Source organism: Thalassophryne amazonica, chromosome 8, assembly GCF_902500255.1.
Source record: "Thalassophryne amazonica chromosome 8, fThaAma1.1, whole genome shotgun sequence".
In the NCBI taxonomy this organism is placed as follows: domain Eukaryota; kingdom Metazoa; phylum Chordata; class Actinopteri; order Batrachoidiformes; family Batrachoididae; genus Thalassophryne; species Thalassophryne amazonica.
The window spans coordinates 26,799,799-26,805,798 of NC_047110.1; positions in this window are offsets into that span (position 1 = coordinate 26,799,799).

The following is a 6,000-nucleotide window of genomic DNA, read 5'->3' on the forward strand; positions in this document are numbered from 1 at the left end:
GATGGCATGACCAGCGTGCCACCTTCCCAGGCCAACGCATACATTCCAACTATTAATGAAAGGTTCTCTCAGATGGCACACTTTGTACTGTTACCTAAACTGCCATCTGCAAAATACACCGTCAAGTTGTGAGTTCAGTAATGTCTTCTGCCTACATGGTTGTCATCTGACAGATGGCCCAGTTTGTGTCTTGCTTCTGGTGGGAGTTTTGTAGGTTGGTAGGGGTGTCTACTCTCAGGGTATCATCCCCAGACCAATGGGCAAGCCCAGAGGTTAAACCAGGAGTTAGGTGTCACCCTGCGGTGTCTTGTCTCATCACAGCTGAATCGATGAGCCAGTAATCTCTGTTGGGTAGAATACACCCACAACACACTTGCTTCCAGGGGCTTTACTTGGGACAAGATGGCGCCTGTGTTTGTTTTGGCTGCTGCTCGTCTGTTGCCGCGTCAAATTTTTGTTTTGGTTCTGATCGTATGTGCTGTTATATTAGCTTTGACAGGCAGCCGTTGTGTTTGTGCTGTAAGGACTTACGACCGCAGCTCTCTTTTCAAAATTAAAGAGTCAGTGGAATGCCTCTTTAATGACTATTAATGACTAATAACAAACTATTTTTATCGGCTGATTGCCTCAAATAAGAGAAATCCCAAAGTGCTCTTTGACACAATCAGCTCTATTGTGTCACCTGCTGCTGCTGTAACTCCTGTTCTTCCTAAAACAAGTAGTTCCTTAATTTCTTCATTGACAAAGTCAGAGTCATAAAAGATAGTTTGCCGCTCTCATTGCCCTCTTGTTGTGATTCCCGGTATTTGGGACCTCCCACTCAATGCTGGACCTCTTTTAAGCTTGTTACAATTGAGGACATTCTATCTGTCATCAACATAATGAAACCAACCTCTGGTATTTTGGATGTAGTTCCTTTTAGATTGTTTATGAATGTTTTTGACTCTATTGGGCCTTGTATTGTTAAAATTTTCAATATGTCTTTGTCGACTGGTGTGTTTCCTTGTTCTTTTAAACATGCTGTTGTGGAACCACGGCTAAAGAAAGCAGGATTGGACTCTATGGAACTGAAGAACTTTAGGCCAATATCAAAGACCCCCTTTTTGGCTAAAGTCTTGGAAAAGGTGGTCTGTGTCCAACTTAAATCATTTTTGCAGACTAACAACATCTATGACACATTTCAGTCCGGGTACCGTGAGTTTCATTCCACTGAAACTGCCCTGTTGAAGGTGGCTAGTGACATTATGATGGCCGCTGTTAGTGGTAAATGTTCTGTGCTGGTTTTATTGGATCTGTCATCTGCATTCGATACCGTTGACCATGGCATTTTGATTAATAGATTGCGGGATACGGTTGGCATGTCAGGTCCTGTATTAGAGTGGTTTAGCTCTTACTTGGTTGGTAGAACTTTTAGTGTTTCTGTGAACAATGTGATGTCTGAATCTGCTGATCTTTTGTGGGGTGTCCCGCATGGCTCAGTCCTGGGTCCGATTTTGTTCCTGCTGTATATCCTTCCTCTTGGTAAGCTGATCCAACAGTTCTGCGATGTGTCCTACCATTTGTATGCCGATGACTTGCAGCTGTACTGTTCTTTTAAGACAGCTGAAGCACAGAAAATTTGCTCTCTCATTAGTTGTCTCACTAAAATTACAGAATGGCTTACTGAAAACAGCCTGCAGTTGAATTCTAATAAGACTGAGACATTGATTGTAGCTCCAGATAGTGCTATGTCTGTCATTAAGAATCACCTTGGTAATCTGAGCAGCTCTGTTAAAGGCAGCCTGCGTAACCTGGGTGTCATTTTGGATGGAGGGATGTCTTTGGAACATCACACCAGGCAGCTCGTTAAGAACTGTTTTCTCCAAATTCGAAACATTTCCAAATTATGCAAAATGGTGGCTTTTAATGAGCTAGAGATGATTTTGCATGCATTTGTTTCTTCACGACTTGATTATTGTAACAGTCTCTTTACATGCCTCAGTAAGAAAGAGCTGGCCCGCCTGCAGGTAGTGCAAAATTCTGCGGCACGACTTCTTACCCACGCCCACAGGACAATGCATATTACTCCTGTCCTCAAGTCTTTACATTGGCTCCCTGTTTTTTACAGGATAAATTACAAAATCCTCATGCTGACCTTTAGAGCTCTACATGGGCAGGCACCGGAATACATTAAGGACATGATCCAGCCTTATGTTTCCAGCAGGAGTTTGAGGTCTTCCAATCAGAACCTGCTGATGGTTCCCCGAACTTGTTTTAAAACTCGAGGGGACAGATCTTTTAAAGCTGTGGCACCTCGCCTCTGGAATGAGCTTCCCTGTTCTCTTCGCTCACTAGATTCTGTGGATGTTTTTAGACAGCAACTAAAGACACATTTTTTTAAACTGGCATTTTAGTGTCAATTTATTTTATTGTTCTATATTTGTATGTGTTGTTTTTATTGTCTATTTATATCGTGTGAAGCACTTTGTGACCTTGGTCTGTGAAAAGTGCTATATAAATAAAGCTTACTTACTTCCTTCCTCCATGACTCCGTGGATGTCCCTGTTCGAGTGTATATATGGCTATCAACGGCCTCTCTTTCCAGACCTGGAAAGTGAGGTGGTTGTCTCATTGGGCTCCAAACTATGTTCATGGCTGCTGCTCAATCTAGTGTCGGTCACAAACCTCTCTGTTGTGCTCCTCTCAGTACCTTCAGTAGTCTGCCAACAGACATCGCTCAACAGCCCCCCAATACCACTTATGCCAGTCAGTCTGGCTTTCTACTGACAACCTCCCACCATGGTCGCTTTGCCGTAAGCTTGCTCCCATTGCTTTGGGCCGTACCCGATATCGAAGGTCCTTTGCCCTTTGGCAATCTGTCATGTTTTGCTTAATTTCCTGTACTTTCACCCAAACGTCTATGTCACACACATCAAGCCAGTACCCACCAGCCTGTTGTGTCCCCCATTTTTGACTCCACTACTGGCTAGGGTGGTCAAAGGTACCACTGTGTTTACTGTGAAGCTCCTGATGGCGGTTTGCCAATTGGGTAGACAGACAATTCATTGTTTATTGGGAGGACTATGGGCTGGACAATCAGTCCTGGGAGCCAGAATCTCTTATTGTGGACAAGTCCTTGATTAGTGAATTCTATTGGGATTGCCCTCACCTGACCAGAATATCTGGTGATGTTCGTTAGGGGAGGGGTATTGTTACAGTTGGCCTGTGCACGGCTGGCATGCTCCATTTCATTCTATGCAGTCTGTTCACTTTGTGAGTAGTTCTTATTTCTCTCTGTTGCCCAGTGACCACGTTTCCCAATGCTTCTAGCACTGATTGTTCCAGCACTGATTGTTCTTCATAAGTCTCAGCTTCCTGACACTCATCGCTGAAACGCCATCTTGCTTACGTGTCAAGCTCTCAGAGTTTTTTCCTGGCATCATTTTTACAGCATTTGTGCAGAGTGATTTTTGCAGACTGAAGTGAGCTTCTGTGTTTGCTTCTATTCTAAAGTTTTTCACCCAAACATATAATCTTGTTTTTTGAGTAGTGCTCCATTTTTTTTCCCCCCAGAAGTCTGTTACCACTAGGTTTGCTTTGCTTTCAGAGGTGAACTTTTGCTTTGGACTCACAGTGCCCTGTGTTGCCGTAATTCTCAGCTACCACAATTTTTTTGTTGTTTTTTTCCTTGGAGTTTTTTATTTCCTACTCAAAAAAAAAAAAAAAAAAAGCAAAGACATAACTGCTTTTCAGTCTGCTCTCTGCTTTGGCTTTAACATCTTCATTCGTGACACAAACTTCTTTAAACTGCTGTTGCTTCTGCTTATTGCGGAGGAGGGAAGTTTGAGGAGGAGGGGCCAAGGAGGGAATCTTTGTTTGCATCCTGAAGTGCAGTGCAAGTGTGACATCTAGTGACTAAAAAAAAATCATTCATAGCACCTTTAAGACCAGTTGAGGACAAACCGTTGAAGATAGCAATGTTTGGAATTTAGACAGAGAACGTGGCTGGTTCAAAAGTGGTGTCAAGGAAGTCACTTTTGTTTAAAGCGATGGAACCTCATAACAGAGGTGGGGGCTGAGACACTACCTTTTTCCCAGATATAATTCTATCCTTTCATCAATTCCACAGAGACTCAAAGATTGTCCTCATCTGTTCTCAAATTAAACAAAGAACAACAGCAACTTGCACCTGAACTCTAGCGACCTCCAGTGACCAATGACGCTTACCGACTTTCAATACATCACTGTGACTTTAGTCACCCAAGAGAGGATAAATATTTATCTCCTACACTCTTCGAACTTGAGTTGATGAAGCTTTTCTGGATAAAGAGTGAAATATCTTCAAGAAACTAAACATGTCGAGTTGGCTGGCTCGAATACCATCACCAGGATGACTGAGAATCTCCACAGACATCAGTAATTCTTCAGAAATGTATGGAAATGAAAAAAGTGCCCAATCTCAAAATGAGAAAGAACATAAAGTCACAATTCAAGAACTAAATGTAACATGTTTTACCTCTTAATAAGATGGATTGTTCTCCCAAGCTGAATGGAGATTGGCTGAAAACTGCATAATTATGTTGAAAACAACAACAAAAGAGCCATAACCTGTCTGGTTGACGTAGTGATAGGAGGCAAATATGTAATTAATCTTCTCCAACAACAACAAAGGAAATTAAGTACTTTTATCCACCACAAACAGGTGACATAATGGAGAAGATTAGTGGAAATGGATCACTGACACAGTGTTCACAACAGGAAAAGCTTGTTTATGATTAGGTGTGACAAGGTGACGTCTGATAAAGTGCGGATTTGTTACAGCATCTTACAACCCTAAATCTGAAAAGTTGTGATAGTATAGAAATGGCAAATTAATAACATCAACAAAACAAACAAATTAAAAGGATTTTTTTGTAAATTGACTTTGACTTTTATTTCATTGTAGACAGTATGAAACCAAGATATTTCATGTTTTGTCAGGTCAACTTCATTTAATTTCTGAATCTACATCCACTCATGTATTACAGGCCTGCAACACATTCCAAGAAAGTTAGTATGCCAAAGCAATTCCCACTTTGTAATGTTGCCATTTCTTCTTACTACACTCCACTGATTAGTTTCCTCACTGCCAAGACATCTTTTAGGTATTTCATCTTTTAAGTATTGTTCCATTCTTCCTGCCAACATCATGGGTGTGTGCTACAGCATGGGATCATCATTATTGCTGCATTTTCATTTCAAAAATCTCCACACAACCTCTATTGGTTACAAGTCATGACTGCAGGTGGGACAGGTCAGGACTGCAGGCAGGACAGTTCAGTATCTGTATCCCCTTCTTCCACAGTCATACCTTAATGTGCTCAGAATGTGGTTTTATACTGTCTTGTTGAAAAATGTAAGATGTCTCCTTGAAAGCAACACATGTTGCTCTAAAATGTCAATGTACTATTCTGCATTAATGCTGCCATCACAGAAATGACACAACTGACACAACTATGACTCACCCTGGTGTTTTGGAGTTGTTGCTCATAATTGCATGAATGATCCTTTTTGTTCCTGGTCCAGAAAACACTCCATTTACTCTAAAAAACTGGAATACTTATTCTTCTGTACACAATACACATACAATTTCAATATGTGATGGTCCAACCCTTATGGTGCCAAGAACAGGGTTAACATAAGGCTTCTTTTGTGCACAGTCAAGTTTTAAGTGGCATTGGTAAATGTATCGCCATACTGCAGTGCTTGACAAAGGTTTCCCAAAGTAATCCCTTGCCCATGTGGTTATATCAGCTATTAATGAATGATTGTTCTTGATGCCATCTGAGGGATTTGGAGATCACAGGTGTTGATATTACACCCAGGTATGCACATAAGTAGTACTCATGGTGCTTCTTCGTGCTAAAAATAAATGATGCGCAACAGAAAACACAAGGGAAGCACATCATAAGAGGAATGCAATGGCCGATTGTAGGAAAATTGTTTCCTTCTTCTGTGCGTCAATGATGTTTAGCACATGAG